Source organism: Sus scrofa, chromosome 1, assembly GCF_000003025.6.
Source record: "Sus scrofa isolate TJ Tabasco breed Duroc chromosome 1, Sscrofa11.1, whole genome shotgun sequence".
Taxonomy (NCBI): Eukaryota; Metazoa; Chordata; class Mammalia; order Artiodactyla; family Suidae; genus Sus; species Sus scrofa.
In genome coordinates this window covers 43,374,687-43,392,277 of record NC_010443.5, presented here as the reverse complement: position 1 = coordinate 43,392,277, position 17,591 = coordinate 43,374,687, and the positions used below count along the sequence as shown (strand labels likewise).

Sequence of the window (17,591 nt, the reverse complement as noted above, 5' to 3'; positions counted from 1 at the left end):
GAAGAGTTTTACACAGGAGGGGTTGAGGGAGACTCTCAGCCTCATTTGGGATTAAAGTCGTCAACCATGAATTCCACAAACATCGTTTGTGGGGGATCACTATTGGGGGTAGCGAAAGAGGTCGTTTTCTCAACTAGCAAATTAAATGGGGGGCGGGAGGGTGCAGACAGAGACGGGTACAAAATATCTATCACCTAGAGACTTATGCACACACACACACACAACAGGCAGAAAAAAAGACCCGAGGGTAATTAGTACCAGAGGGTTCAGAGAGGGGCCCGAAATTTTTAATCTGGTAGCCCAGTGTTCCAGATGATCATCAGAAAGGAGTCAAAATGGCACCAGAGCGACTTCCTTACTCCTATACTCCAAGTTCCTCCTTCCACCTGGTCAGTTGCCACTTTTTACCTGAACCCAGAGTGCAGGGGCAGATATCCTGAGGAAGGACAAAAGGGTGCAGCATCGTCTTTTTAAATCTTACTTTTATTGACAATATAATCTTTCCAATATTTAGATACAAAATAGTTCCTTTAATAAATATTGGTCGAACACTGCAGGAGGCAGGCTCTGCACTGGGCCAATGAATCAGGTAAACCTTAATGAGTCAGGCAAATTCTTAACCATCAGCAGGCTTGGAGTCCATTGACTTTTTTCTGTTTTGCTAAGGGAGGCCTTATGTTTGTATTTAAGCATCCTGTAATTGGGAAATACTGCTTAAAACTTTTAGAGATTAAATTACATCTCTGTCTTGTTTTGGGGGGGTTGCTTTTCTTTTCTTTTTTTTTTTTTTCCTTTTTTCCTCACATCTGTCTTGTAATTTATCTGATTGCAGATAAATTTTACATTTACTCCTCCTCCCATAGAGTTCCACTATTTCTCCAAATCATGAGCAGTTGGCCAAGGGTCAACTGTTTCAAAGGATAGAAAATGACAGAAACATGAAAAAATAATGTAATTGGTTCCTTTTTGTGATTTAAATGTGCATTACCTTACACTTGAATACTATAGGTCAAAAGGAAACCTAGAAAAGTAAATTACAACGCAAATTGTCAGAAGCTATAGAACTATATAAAAATATCCTTTTTTCATGATTTATAGTTACCATCCTCTCATAATAAGTATAGCACTTATTAAATACCATACCTTTTTAATACAGTTCTAAAAAGTGTATGAACTATTACAGATATATATCAGTCCTTTGCGAATTTAATATATATTTATTTTTATTCCAAAACGCTGCCAACTTCCACTCAATTTTAAGCAGTGTTTAAAGAAAACCATTTACTCAGGTTTTCTACATCTTTTTATCAAATTAAGGGGCATGCCACTACAAACACCAAAGAAAGTACATGTGAAGCTGAAGCTATGTGAGATATTTCAATATCTATTACACAGTAAAAGCAAAACATGTTGCTATTTTGGCATTTGGCACCAAAAATAAAAATGTTTGTGTTCCTACTAATTAAAATTGGGAGGATAAAGATCTAATGCAATTAAAATAATCAAAATACTAAGAATATTATGTATATGAAGTAAACTGTAACCAACCACTTTTTTAAATCATACCAATTCTGAATATACAGTTGATCCTTGAACAATGCAGGGGTTAGAGGGCATGTTATCTGCACAGTAGGAGTATCCAAGTATAACTTAAAGTCACCCCTATTGGAGTTGCTGTTGTGGCTCAGTGGTAATGAACCTGATTAGTATCCATGAGGATGTGGGTTTGATCCCTGGCTTAACTCAGTGGGTTAAGGATCTGGCATTGCTGTGAGCTGAGGTGTAGGCTGCAGATGTAGCTCAGATCCCACATTGCTGTGCCTGTGGTGTAGACCGACAGCGGCAGCTCTACTTTGACCCCTAGCCTAGGAACCTCCATATGCCACAGGTGTGGCCCCCAAAAGCAAAATAAATAAAGTCACCCCTATCTACAATCCCTCAATATCTGTGATTTGGCCTCCAAGGATTCAACCAATCAGAGATCACATATTAATACGGTATTCACTTTTGAAAAAAAATTTGCATATAAGTGGACCCACACAGTTTAAACCATGTTGTCCAAGGGTCAGCTGTACATGGAATTGATATTTTCCTCCACAATCATGATAAACCCAGTATCCATGGTTCTTAGAATGATTAAAACTAATCATAGCACAAGATTGAGAGCCTGGGGACTACCTAACAGTTACTATGCCTGATATTGTAAACCAGCATGTTTTTGTTTCATTGTAACAAATATAAAGACTAAAAGGAGAATCTTACAGACTAAGATATTTATTATTGAACTTTGGAATTTTAGTAATTTTTCTTATAAGCAGAGATAATACAAGTAAGTAAAGAAAATGTGACTGTATGCACACATGTGTGTATTTGCTTAGGTAAAATATAGGTACTTATTGTTTTGGGAGAAAACTTTTAAAAATATAAACTGGAACACAAAAGAGGAAAATAGTTCCAAAAACACCATATTTAATAGCAAACCATATCAAACTCTTCATTTGAAATATTATGTTAAAAAAGACGTTATTTGAAAATGAAAAATAAATGTTGCATTCATGTATCTTAAATTCTTTGGATGTGAATCTCTGAAATAATTAAGTTGAGCTATCTTACATCTATTTTTCTTATATAAATTTATCATATTGGGCAAACAACAACCAGAGAATCGAAGGGTGATATAACAATGGATAAAAAATGATATTTTGAAATTTAAACAACATTTTATGCTTAATATAGGGAATCTCAAGGGAGATTAATGTTTACAAAAATATAAAATATCAAAACAAACAAGTGCAGAAAAATTACACCAACAAATAAAAATTGAAATAGTTCCCAAAGAACAATTGCCACTTTATAGAAACAGATTTGAGGATAAGTCTGAAAAACTCCAAGGAGTAGATAGTTCTGAGGTATTAAAGGTGTAACAAGGACTGTGATATATTACCTCTTTCATATCACAAAAATGACAAGTTACCAAATTTATTATGGGTTGTTGTAATCTCAAATCATTTATAAAAATGAAAAGAAAAGAAAACTAAGAAACTCTTTCACTTGATGATGGATTTGAAAATCTTGTTTGGATTCCTAGCAGATACATTCAATTATACAAAGGTGAATAGAAAACATATAGGTTACTTAACCTGTCTATGCCTCAATTTCCTCATCTGTAATTTGTGGATTATAATAGTAACTATGTCATAGGATTTTTGTGGGCATTAAATGAGTTGATATTTGTAGCATACTTAAAACAGTGCATATGTGCACCTATATTGGTGACGCAGGCGTACAGTCTAGAAATGGAATGCTGTTATGCCTGAACAGGAAAAAATAACATTTATTGGTACATCTTGGTTGTAGACGATGCTTTGTATCAGAATGGTATAACAGAAGAGTGTAAAGCACTAATATCTTTTCCTGACCCTTTGGAGCCATTCATTAGTCCAGGGATTCTGGTGAAATGATACGATTTTGAGCAACATTTATCAAATTCTTTGGGGCCAAGTTCATAGAAGCCTTCATTCTATGCTGTTTTCCCTGAACTCCCCATGTGGATGTCTGCTTAGCTACTGGGTTTCCTATCTCTGCCCAATGCTATCAGAATAGAAGAGGGAAGATTATGGAGAGGTGGCTAAGTGGTGTAGACAGGCCCAGAGGGTGAGGACCTCTCAAATCCCTGATTCCTGGGAGATACAGAAAATGAATCCCACCAATACCTTTGGCTCCAGAGTTGGGTTGCAATGGCCAATGAGCAAGTAGGTAAGATACAGATCACTATATTCCTTTGGGTGGTAGCTGAGGCTAGAAGGGATGAGATTCAGACAAAAGATAAAGTTTAGTCTTCCAAGGAACCAGTACTATTTATTTACTGGAACTGCTAAGGACTGACATCTTTGTCAATGGAACTTACTGTGGTCACCACCTGATCATACTGAGCCTATAGGAAAGATTCAAGATCATTTACAATAAAAGGGGACAGCAGCCTTGACAATGTGTAAAGAGACAAGTCCTACCCCCCTTGCCTTCCTTTTCAAACACCAAATGGATAAGTGGGCAGGAGTGAAGCGTGATGTTCAAAAAAGCAGATCATGCCTTCACTAAACACACACGCACAGTCTTTTATCTAACCCGCATTGGCAGAAAGAAGTCTTTTAATAACTCTAAATGTCCCAAACTGCATGGAACTGATTGAGATGTACTCAGTGGAAAGGAGAGTTTTCAACTGAATACAGTTGGCAACAGTTAGTGCGGGGTGGCGGGGCGGGGGGACAAAAAAACAAACAAACAAAAAAACCTTAGAGCATGCACTGTCAATGATTTGAGAATTCTCATAACCTGTTAAATATTTTATGTAACTCTTAAAGCAATGTCATCAACAGTTAATATTAGCTCTATTTTAAAGAGTAGGGGAAAAAAGACCCAGAAAAATTAAGTAAAGCCGCACAAGCAGTTAAGAACTAGAATTCAAATCTAAAGAACTTTCCCCATTGTACTCTTTAACATGTTGCAAAACAAAAAAATTAATATTTTTCTTTAGATGCCATGCGAGAAGGAAGTACCTAATTATAGACTTTCTGTATAGTGTTTAGGATTCAGTGAAGATTGGAAACTATGTGACATTCATCTGTGGTAATGTATGCCTTTCTTTAGCTGCAGCCAGCAGTTTGAGTATAGGAATAAAAAAGGTAGATGGATAAACATGGTGCATTGTGGGCACTTAGGGAAAGGGGCAAGGAATTTAAGGATATTAGCTGAAGAAATGATGAAGTAATGGAAAACTGGGTCTAGCCTATCTGGTGAAAACAGCGAAATCAAGAGAGGGCTGAAAGGTTGAGAGAAGGGTGAGAGACTAAGGGAGTAGAAGTTTCACATGCAAGCAAAGAGCAGATATAATGAGAATGAGGGAGTGAACGGTGGAAAGATAGGGCATTAGGGTGAGTGGCTAGCATGTTGGAGTTTAAGATTTCAGAGGTGGGGCAGTGGAAGAATTCAATCTATGAGGCAGCATTAGGGCTGCTACTCTCTTCATGAACTTCATGAAATTTCATCCACATGGATGTTCAGTCCACAAGCTGTTAGTACCTGCAGGAGCTGGTACTTTTCCTGGAGAGCCCCAGCTGGGTATGGCAGAACCCTTCTAATCATCGGTCTTTGTCCTCCAGCTCTCCATTGGATTGACTGAGACCTTGTCAGCTATGCATTGTGGTCTGAGCCTTTCCTTTTCAATCCTATTTCCTGCCCCCTTTTTATCTTTCACAGGTGTTACCCTCCAATAAACCTCTTGCACTCCTAACTCCATTTTAGCATCTGCTTCCCAGAGAACTCAACGGAAACAATTCTGGAAAGATAAAGATATAAAAGAGTTGGGTTTTCATCTATGTATTTGTCTTGAATAGTAAAATTAAGGGGGGAGGTTCTTTAGAGTATGATGAAAATATTTCTGAGGACTCTCAACCAAGGATGAGTTACTAGAAAGATAGCACATAGCAACATGGATTGACACCAGATGATAATATGGATAAATAAGCAAGCACCTTACATTTCAAACAGCAGAGGAAGGCGGGATTGAGAGAAATAAGAGGTTTGAGTGGGTTCAGAATGCCACTTGGGCACACATGAAAGTCATGGGACAAAGTCCTCATCAGTTCTGATTGGGCTGGTCCTGGCAGCTGCTGCCCCAATTAGACAAGGTTGCCACTATCCACAGGGCTTCCAGAAGCAAACTACAAATGTGTACAACTTATTGAGTTCATTGGGGTCAAGTGAATTTTAATAAGTTAATGAATTAATTGGTTACAGCTTCACTTCTCCAAAAATTTTAAAGCATGCAGCCAGTTTTCACAGTAGCTTCATTACTTTCATAGCAGAAGAGAATTCAATAACTCTGTTAAGTTTGGTATGTTTTCATTCCAAAGAATGTCCCCCATTACACAGTGGAAGAATGAAGGTATCTCTGGAACTGTTTATAGAGCTAATATCACTAAAATAATCCCTAGAGTGACCTGGGCTAATTTAAAGAGTGGACACTTTAGCTACAATGTCAATGGAATTTTAGCAAGTATTATATCCAAAAAACAAAAGACAAATCTAGCTGTAATTTTCAAATGTATGGGGGAATGAATTTCTTTGTTATTTTTTTCTGATTGTAAAAATAATACATATTAAAAAGCAGAACAAAGATAGTATAAAAATGTTCATTATATTCTCATTTAATAAATATTGTTGGTACCTAAGTAGAGGAGGGGAAAGTAGGGAAAAGTGTGAAAGATTGGCTTACTTCACTATAACCTCATAGCTTTTGAATGTTCTGTTGTGTAAACATACATAGACATTTATAAGTGAGGGTTGCTTGGAGGGGGGCAGGGGCAGTGGTTAATCCACATTTATCTCTCAGAAAAGATGGAGTCACCACTCTTACTTTATATTGATCAACAACATACCGATCAGAGATTTATTTTGATCAACAGCATACCGATCAGAGATTTATTTTGATCAACAACATACCGATCTAGATTGATGTAAATTCAATCTGTAAAATCCGGAAATTGTCTTTTTTTTTTTTTTTTTTTTTTTTTGTCTTTTTGCCTTTTCTTGAGCCACTCCTGAGGCATATGGAGGATCTCAGGCTAGGGGTCGAATCAGAACCATAGCGGCTGGGCTACGCCAGAGCCACAGCAACGCGGGATCCAAGCTGCCTCTGCCACCCACACCACAGCTCACGGCAACGCAGGATCCTTAACCCACTGAGCAAGGCCAGGGATCGAACCCTCAACCTCATGGTTCCTAGTCGGATTCGTTAACCACTGCTCTACGATGGGAACTCCCAGAAACTGTATTTTTTTTTTAAAAGAGAGAAATTTAAAACAGTCCTTTAAAATGTGCTACAATGATTATTACATTGTGGTGATTATAAATATTTGCTAAGGATGAAAATGGAAAAAAAAAACACATCTTGTGTTATTGTGAGGCAACAACATTATGCTGACATTTAACCATTTAACTTATATCTCAAAATTTTAACATATTAAGTTTTCCCAGACTTGAGACATTTTTTTGAAAATGTGTCTGAAAAAAAATTGGGGATCGCCTTACAGTTGGACATATCTAGATTGACTTAATTACAATTAATTCATTAAAATTGGTCTACTTTTTTTCTACTTTGAGCCATACATAGACAAGATATTTGTTAAACATTTCTTTTCTTTCTTTTTCTTTTTCTTTTTTTTTTTTTTTTGGCTTTTTAGGGCAGCATCTGCAGCAAATGGAAGTTCCCTGGGTAGGGGTAGAATCCGAGCTACAGCTGCTGGCCTGTGCCACAGCCACATCAACACAGGATCACATCTGCAACCTACACCACAGCTTAGGGCAACGCCAGATCCTAAACCCACTGAGTGAGGCCAGGGATCAAACCTGTATCCTCATGGATACTAGTCAGATTCATTCCTGCTGAGCCACGATGGGAATTCCAAACATTTCTAATGTTATATAATGTTGTTTTGGGGAAATTTTTTTTTTTTTTTTTTTTTTTTTTTTTTTTTTTTTTTTTTTTGGTGGGAGGAGGCTACACTCTCGCCATGCAGAAGTTCCCAGCCAGGGATCAAACCCATGCCACAGCAGTGACCCAAGCCACTACAGTGACAACATGGGATCCTTAACCTGCTGAGCCATGGGAGAACTCTTGGGGACTCTATTTTATCGTACTGCCTAGAACTTAATTCAGAAGGAAAAACTTATATAGACTTTCCTTACAACCCAGTAAGGCTTTAAAGTTTTTAAAAGCCTGGAAAAACCAATTTGTACTTTCATTATAATAACTGAGACTTTTTTTTAATGTTCTGTGTACCTTGAATTATCGATTACTCAGCTGCAAAACTGCAAAATGAAAGCACAGAGAAGCCACCTGAACATCAAATACATTCATTATCATGAGTGCTCACAGAGAATCTGAGATGGATTATCAATGAATAAAGCATCTAAAATTAAATTCACACTCCTCATACATATATTATGAAAGATGACAAAACAAATTATGAAAGATACATATATGATATACATAAATTTATATGACATTTTCCTAGTTGGGATGTTATATAAATCTTTACATTAAATAATTTGGTACTTTTTCCCCCATTACAGATACTCTCTTAATGAAGTTATAGAGCAAACTTTAGCCTTATTTATACTGTGAAAATTGCTAAAGGATAATTGTTTTCAACTGAGACCCAAAAATAGCATGGTTAGCATTTATTTTCATAATCTTAAAAAGGTATGTAACTTCAGCAGGAGAGACCTACAGTGACGCTAAGGAAGCAGAGGATGGATTGAGGGTGTTTGACCAGTGTTGGGGAGAACAGAGTGAAAGGCATTATCCAGAGAATTCTGCACAGCAGTTGCCCAAAGGCGGCTGCCTTCTTTGCTCACCCTTGAATGTTGGTCTGGTTCTGGCCCAGGCCCAAGAGCTAAGTTACAGATCATGGCAGGCTTAGGAGAACTGTACAGGCTGGAACATCTAATCCCACCCCGGCTTGCCCTAAAACGGCCCCCGGAATTCACCCTGCTGCCTGAAGCTGTTTCTAGAAAATCCAAGCAGAGAAGAGCAATGTATTTTTGCTCTGATTTTGAGTTTGGGTTTTAACACATTGTTTTTTTAAAAAGGAATTTTCATCTTCTTCCATACCATCTCTTAGAACAGATTGCTTAAAATTTCATAAAGGAAATGAGTCGTAGTTAGCAGATGAGCATGTGCAACTCTGTGAAATACCTCAGGGCAGAGGTATTTATCCCCCTGTAAGGACCTACCAGGCACTGTAGTTTTTCTGTTGCCTTTTCATCCAGAGGCTTATGATGAATTTCCTTAAAATATTTTGGAATGTGGGGGCATTCGTCTGCTAACACAGTCTCCAGTAAGAGGTAAACTTCGTGGGTTGCGAGGTGGCTTTCTGCTGAAGTGACTGCCACCCTCCTGGAAAAGGTCCACGAAAGGAGACCTGCAGTGAGAGCCACAGAGAAGCTCCCATGGCTTGAGCCCTTTTCAGACACTGGCAAGAGGCCAGACTCAGAGTATTGCTCCAGTGAATAGCTGGGAGAATTGGCAGATCGCCAGGTGACAGGCAGACTGTCATTTATAAAGTGATGGTTTTTATAGACTCCCATACTGCCATTCACCTGAACCCTGTGTTTTCTGGGAGAAAAAAAAAAAAAAAGAACCAGATTATTCTCCTGTTGGAGTAAAACCAAAACAAACACTGGACTTAGATTGGCAGGCTCTATATTGGTCTTTTCAAAATACTTCAGTGTTTAGTTCAGTAAATAGCCTTGGCATAACCTTGTGTCCATAACACACTTTTCCTGAGTCTTGAGGTACTCTCTGGTCCTCTAGTTGCCATTAATGGTACCTCATTCTGCCATGCCTGGGGGTTTGTCATGTTGGGTGTGACTCCTCATTAACACCCACCCCTTTTGGGTTCTCTGAATCTTAGATATGATAAGGAGAATGTCACTTAATATGAGCAACATCAGTGTGTTCAAAGGAAAAACGAGTATTGACAAACTGAGAAAAATATCATTACCATAAAATATCACCTTAAAAAATGTTCCCGGAGTTCCTGTTGCGGCCCAGAAGGTTAAGGACCCGACGTTGTCTCTGTAAGGATGCTGGTTTGGCCCCTCGCCTAGCTCAGTGGGTTAAGGATCTGGTGTTGCCATGGCTGGGGCTTAGATGCGGCTCCAGTTCGACTCCTAGCCCAGGAGCTTCCATATGCCTCAGGTGCAGCTGTAAAAAGAAAAAAAATATTCCTGTAATTTAAATTTGTATAAGCAGAGCTGATACTTATTAATGTGTCCTATTAATGCATGCAAAGTAGTTTAAAAGCTATATCCAGGGCACTTTTTTCTTGTGCCTCAAAAAAAAAAACAATACAAGATAAAGTTTCATGACTTATGGTTTATAAATACATTTTAGTAACATTTTTCTTTTAAAATTAAGTTTTCATAAATCATACAATGTTCATATTACTCTAGCTACCTATTAAATACAGTGGATCATTTTGAGGTTATTTTAATTAGAATGTTTTAGATTCATACATTCAGGCACTGAAATTTGGATGCAGAAATTGCTTAAGATCTTTACTTTGACTTATTTATAAAAATTCAGAAAAAAGGCAATACCAAGCCTAGAGATCTTAAATCTCTAATATTGTCAATATAATATAATCATATTACATAACTGGTAACTTTTTTTTTAACGCTTTTTTAGGGGCGCACCCATGGCATATGGAGGTTCCCAGGCTATGGGTCAAATCAGAGCTACAGATGCCAGCCTACACCACAGCCACAGCAACATCAGATCCGAGCTGCATCTTCAACCTACACCACAGCTCACAGCAATGCTGGATCCTTAACCCACTGAGCAAGGCCAGGGTTCAAACCCGCAACCTCATGGTTCCTAGTCGGATTGTTTCCGCTTCTACTGAACTGCTACGGAAACTCCTGGCAACGTTTTTGATGCATTTAGAAGCATATCTGGTTTTATAAGAGCAATAAATATTTCTTGCAGAATATTCAGAAAAGATAGAAAAAGAAAACAATTATAAATACAGAAACTGGGATCCATCTGTAATGACTGTGTTACAGAACTGTGCTAAAACTACCTTATGGGCTCGTGATGTGATATCGTATCATGAAAAAGCATGTCTAGTTTCAGAGGTGAAGGGGCAGCAGCACAGAAGGGCAGTGAGCTGCCTGCTCCTGAGACCGAGTTCAGACACAGCTCTGCTCCCTGCTAGCCTATGGACCATTCAGGCTCCGTTTCCTCATTTATCAAATGGGATCACCGCAATACTATCTCACAGAGCTGTCGTGAAGAGTAAATACGATCATATTTGATAAAGTGTGTCACAGGTTGTAAGCTAATCTTTTCCAGAAGAACAAGGAGCGGGCAATTCAAAAGAGAAACTAGAGTAATAGTGAAAGGCTTTATCGAGTGCTGGGCCCTGGGCCAAGAATTTTACCTGAACTGTCATAGTTAAGCTTCACAGCAACATAAACAATAGTAGGAATGATTATTATCTCCATTTTCTAGATGAGGAAACTGAGGCACAGAGAGGTTCAAGGAGACATGAGTAGCAAGAAGCAGAGCAGGAACTCAAAGCCAGTTATACCTGACTCTAGAACCTAAGAACTTTCATAGTAGCTATGCCATAGGAAAAAGTTTAACTTTGTTAGTAGTCAAAGATTTAACAATTAAAAGATACGGAAATGCAAAGAACAGTAAACATCCAGTTCCAGTCGTCTCTGTAAAAGTGTACAGAGAGTAGAACTGGGAAGGGGTACACAAAGACTTCACTATATATGTAATATTTTATTTTTATAAAACTAGTACAATGTAGTACAAACTAGTACAATGGGAATGTATTAAAATTCGATAAATCAGGGCCATGGACTAATTTTTTCCTCCATACTTTTCTGTATGCTTTAGTAAAAAATTTAAACCGTGAACAAATGTCATCTTATTTTGATTATATGAAGACTAATAATTAAGAAATAATTTTGGTAAAAGTCTGGAGAAACTGATACTCTCATATGTTTCTGGTAATATAAACTGGTCCAACTCTTTAGAAAACCAGTTTAGCAATATGTTTCAAAAACCTTAAAAATAATCATACTCTTTGATTCGGTAATTTTCCTTTTGGGATACTAGCTTAAGGGAAAAAAAAATTGAAATACACATGCATGTATACATATAATACACACACTGAGAAAACTACATGCATAAAGATGTCAACTGCAGTACCATTTATAATAGTGGACTATAATTAACAATCTAAAATGTTGATAGTAGTCAACATTACACAGGCTTTAAAGTAACATTTATGAAAACTATATAGCAATTACCATAATGGTGGTGATGTAGCATTAGTTGCAAAAAAGTCAAACTGTGAAATTGCACAGACACTGGAATTAAATCAGTGAAAAAATAAGCATAGAAAAAAAGCTTAAGAAAAAACACCCTAAAATGATGAGTACAGTTAGTGTTAAGATAATGAGATTATGAATATTTTTCTTTCCTCTCTCTTCCAAATTTTTGATAATATTGATATATAATTTTTGTAATGTAAAATTTTTACATAGACCAAAACTAGCTTTGGAAATAATGAGATTTATTTGAAAATAAACCAAAATTCAAGGGAGAGAATGAGGAGTTCTAAGGAAGGCTGTAGCCAATCCACAATCAATGCATGAATTAAGAGGAAGAGAGCAGCTCCTCAGGCTGGGGTCTTTAGGAATGCTTCCTGGAGCATTCGGTGGTTTGTCAGTGGGCTTAAGTACCTGGGGGAGCCTTGTAAGAGCTGGAAACCAGGAAAGAGCCTAAGGGAAGGCAGCAGGCAAGCTTCAGAGGAGAAAGATGTGAGATAATAGCAGGAAACAGCACTTCGTGTCATGGAATCTTTTATTTTCAGTTTTTATCTGCTGATTTTTTTCAGAAAATGTGGTGACTTTAAAGTTGTCACGGTCAAACTAATTCCACCAAACAACTGGTTGTAGAATCATAGCAACATAATTATGAGTTATACTTCTGGCTCCGAATCATTCATCTAAAAATAATCGGAATGACTACATCTTAGGAAAACAAAGCCATTACCTATTCTTGTGCTTCAGCTAACTGGGTAGTCACTTACTGGAAAATGGATCGTAGATAAAATAACTCCATGTTTTTGGAACCCTGCTTGTCACTCTTAACTGAGTAGATTAATAAAAGAATTTAAAAACTTTCAGTCTTGAAGTATTCTCTTGCATGAACATGACTTGGAAAAACTCTTTTCTCATCACACCAGCCTGCCTATGCTCCCCAGGAGGCACAGCCCTGACACTCCTGAAGGCTCAGGGAGTGTGCAGAACGACAGAGGCCAGGGCTGGATAGATGAGGGGAGTAGGTTAGGGATGTTAAGCACGATAAGTGAACCTGTATGCTCCACTGCCCCCAACATAGACCAGCTGCTCTCTGCCCAGCTTCCTTTCATTAGATAAATATTCATTAAATAATATATGAATTAACAGGGTGAATGGTTGATAGGAGTTTATATCCATCCATTAACACTAATTGTCACAAAAGTCCTGCTGGGGAGTTCCCATTGTGGCTCAGCAGGTTAAGGCCCCAACATTGTCTCCATGAGGATGCGGGTTCAGTCCTGGCCTCGCTCAGTGGTTATGTTGCTGCAAGCTGCAGCATAGGTCACAGGTATGGCTCAGAACTGGTGTTTCTGTGCCTGTGGAGTAGGCCACAGCGTGCCTCCCATTCGACCCCCCTAGCCCAGAAACTTCCAAATGCTGCAGGTGTGGCTATAAAAGGGGGAAAAAAGTTCCTACTAAGTGGGTAACACAAATGCCAGTGTCCTTAGGTTCTTTAACTGACTCTAGGGGCTTTGGGGTTTTGTTGGTTTGTTTGTTTAGATCAGAATAAAATAAAAGTGCTTAATTGTCATCTCGCACATTGGTGATAAATCTGGGGATCTTTCCCACTTCTCCAGGTTTCTTTTCCCTACCTCACATTCTATTTTCCTACCCGGGCCAAATTCTTCATCTCTTCTCCTCATCTCTCTTGTGTTTTCGTTCCCTTCTCCTGTACCCAAAACACATCACCCACATATGATTGCTTACATAACACACATCTACCTATATTCTGGTGAAAGGGTAAGGGACACTCCACTGTGGTGCCCAGTAACTGCTCAACATTGAATATGAAGACTCTTGTCCCAAAGAGGGCCCCAGATTTTTGGCTATTTTGCTGGATTTCTCTCCTTCCTGGGCTTGGTGCTTTCATCTCAAGCTCTGGGGAATGCTCAAAATTCTTTATTCACCATGCACAGTGATTTAGTTCTCTCTCTGGGGCTTCCTTCTTCATATCCAAAGCAGGCTCATCAAGGTATTTTCCTAAATTAGAGTCTTTGGAATCTGAAGGCTGTAGTCGTCTTTAGTTTTAAATAGAATTTCCCCCACCACTATGTTATTATCTACATTTTACACAAGATGAAACAAGTTTAGTGAAATTAAATGATTACCCAAGAAAAAGGGCTAAAGTATGCATTAAAAGCCTGGCTTGCCTTACTCAAAGCTTATGCTCCTTCCTCTAAACGAGGATGAAAGCCAATACTTACTGAATGTTTACAACATGCCTGGCTCTGTTCCAAGAGCTTTAGGGGCTTCAATTCATTAAATGCTCACATTTACTCATATCTACTTTACAGGTAGAGAGAGAGCAAGTAACTTGCCCAAAGTCACAAAGCAAACAAATGGAACGGCCAGGATTAGAACCCAGATTGTCAGTCTCTGTGGTTCCCATCATCAGCTATCGTTTTCCACCAGCCTCCTGCTCTAGCTCCTTGCAGTTCTGTCAGTGGCTGGAAATGGGGGCAGATGCTGGATGACAGTCCAATCTGTACCCTGAAAATGACATCAGTGTGTTTTAGAAATTCAAGTTTTCTGAAGCTGTGACAACACAGGGGCATCGCTGGGGTCTGAAGGTACAGACTAGATTTGCTCAGTGACAAACTGAGTTATAAACTTTATAAATGCTGCTTTTGAAAATAATAATGTGATTCGGTCTCTTCTTGTTTGCCGCGTTGCTGCAAATTCACTTAATTCATTTAGTCAGTCGTTCAAGATTTATCAAGGGTCCTCTGTACCTCAGGTCCTGTTAGGCACTGAGCAACCAAAGACAAATTCTTCAGTTCCAGGCTCGGTCCTACAGTAGTCCAGAATCTTATGGGGAACTTGTTGTCCAGAACATGCTGTAATATGACTCATTCATCAAATAGTTACACATTTGATGATATTTTAATCCACAGGGAGTCATATTTCAGATCAATGCATGAAAGAGATGTCTAAGAATTACTCCTTGGAGGAAAGAAAAATGGCTCTCTCTCCAGTGGTAGCAAACCTCCAACATAGGAAGTGGACCAGCAGAACCAAGATGACTGCCTGGCCAGGATTCTGTAAAGAGTGTCCAAAGATACATACAATGCCTTGAAAAGTTCTCATCCTGGAGTCCATGGTGCATATTCTGAATGTTAGGACATTTATAACAGTAGGAGTATGGAGTCTACACAGAAACATAAAAAGGCAAGTTAAAGGGTAAGATTATGGTGAGCATTTTTTCCAGTAGTGGTCTAGGGGAACTGATGCTAAGATTCCAGATTTCCCTGCCCAATTCTTCAGAGAAAAAAATTATTAGCATGAAGAGGGTCATTAAACTGGGTCACCATTGCTTATGGAACTATTCCTTAAGAATAGAGAACTTGCTTCGATTTATTTTATGGTCAGAGTTCTGATCTAAAGTTTGATTTCCTGAGTGGACATGACCATCAGGGCAAGATGCCCCATAGAGATGACCACTAGCAATTCTTTGGAAAGGAACATCTCTTCACTTTAAATTATTAAAGTGGACATTTTCGTTTAGAGCTGAATCTTAAATGTGAACTAAGTCAGTGGTTTTCAAGCTGTACTCGTAGGGCCTCATTTGCAAACAGTGAAAGTTTTAAATTTCATGTGAAAATTGTGTGTTGCTTTGTGTCTGGTTTATGCAGTGGAGATTTGCGATTGGGTTTCATTCAGGGGGTAAAAAGAGTCCCGTTGCAAAAAGTGACTATCTCGTAGATTTTGGTCCATTTCTCTATTCCTAAGGAACTGAGGCCCAGAGACATTAAAGGATTCACTAAATCTTAAAACCACGTCACCACCCCCTGCCCAGTCCACCATGCAGACCTTCTACTTTCTGTCCACGAGCCACTGTGAGTTTGGAGAGCATGACAGTTACACGGGCCGATGTGAGTGGGTACACTATACATTCCCAGTACTAGCACAGCTAAGAAGAAGGCTCTAAATGGGAAGGTTCTACTAAAATACTGACCAGCCAGCTACCATTTATTGTTTATATAATAATCTAATATATAATCTAATTATAGATAATGATATATAAATATATAATTAGTTTCTATAAAATTTAATTATATATAATAATCTAATATATAATCTACTTATGCTACTTAACCTAATTTGAACCTCACAGTAGTCTGCTGAGATGGGCAGAGCAAATATCTCCCCAGCCCCCATGCTTAATTTTGCAAAAGGTAAAACTGTCTCAAATATATTGATTTTTCTCAAGGAAACCTATTAGTAGATTTTTTTTTTTTAAAGCCCCAAATTCTAGTCTTCTTTCAGAAAGACAAAGCTCAGTTCCTTTTATATCCTGATTAATCCACCTAGTACGAATCTGCAGCGCCTATGTGGACGGGAGACCAATGATGTCATTAAGTAGAACAGCTTCCAAAACTGACAGGCATAAAAATGGAGGACAATGTTTAGATGCCAAACTATGAGCCGTGGACATCTGCTGATCTTTATAGTTATTGCAAGGAGACTCACAGTGTCCTGAAATATCCTTATCTGTACTCTGAATAAGGTGGCTTGTATTGATATGTATGCCTGTTCTTCAAATGAATGTATATGCTGTTTTATGCAGTAAGGTATGATTTTAATTAAAAGTATTATTGAATTCATAACCATGTGCTTTGTCCTAACGTATTGTCTCAATCAAATACTACTAAAACTACAATTATGTGGGGTTCTGTGAAATTCTTTCATGTTAAAAAAATGGGATCATATTTGAAAAGCTGACCATCTGTTTGAGGGTAAAATAAAAGGAACAGAACAATATTAGGTAGGAAATAATTATTTAAAAACATATTTTGTATCTTCTCCTGTGTTTCTATGTTATATAGCTAAATTATTACTCTGTTTTCCATGCTGAATGGCAGCTTCTTATCTGGCTTTGTTTCTTATGTGTGGTCAGATCACTGGTTCTCAGAAAAACTACCCTCTAGCCTAGCCCTACATTCCTCCAAGATAATATCATCTACAGGGGTCAAGTTTCTTGCCAGAGGAGTCCATTCACCAAAGTAAACAAACTAGAAGTACAACCACGAAATGTTAAAGAAACTGTCAAACTTGGACAGGAATTAATAACAAATACTATCGTAACTATTAAGCGTCTCTTAAAGAAAGTAATATCCGGTCAAAGTGACCTACAGAATTGGAACAGTAAGCAGAACACAGAAAGGGCCTTAAGCAACACCATCTAGGAACCCTGAGGTAATGGATCGGCTCCGTGTCTGCTGAGAACTCCGGAGAAACAGCTGTTCCCTTCTCTCAAAACAAACCCGACTCCCTTGCGTTTCAGTCTGCTTACTAGCTCAGATCTGCTTTTGAGGAGTAAGCCAAGCACTTAGCCGCTGGTGATTTACCTGAGGGAGGGCAGTAAGGAAACTTAAAAAACAAAAGTCAGCTTGAACAGGCCCTGTTTTCTATCTTTTCTCCATCTCTGGCAATCTTCCATTCAGTCCACCTACACACCCCCTCGCCCTTCCTTACATTTGATCCTTTGTGAGATGAAACATGGAGACAATGGAAAGCAACTGGGAAAGAAACTAAGCATTTCCGTCTGGAAACGTTACCTATTTTTAAATAACAACTCAGAATCTGTAAATATTTTTATTAGAAAACTCGACGGGAAAATCAATTTTTTTTTTAAGTCAGAACTA

General features: G+C 38.3%; 1 long non-coding RNA gene across 1 annotated transcript in view; it reads right to left on the bottom strand.

Annotated features, from left to right (window-relative positions):
• LOC110260246 overlaps positions 752-17,591 on the bottom strand; it is a 52,010-nt gene continuing 35,170 nt past the window's right edge. Inside the window, exon 2 of the long non-coding RNA XR_002343179.1 lies at positions 752-15,094. This is a non-coding gene — a long non-coding RNA (uncharacterized LOC110260246). The remainder of the gene's footprint in view (positions 15,095-17,591) is intronic.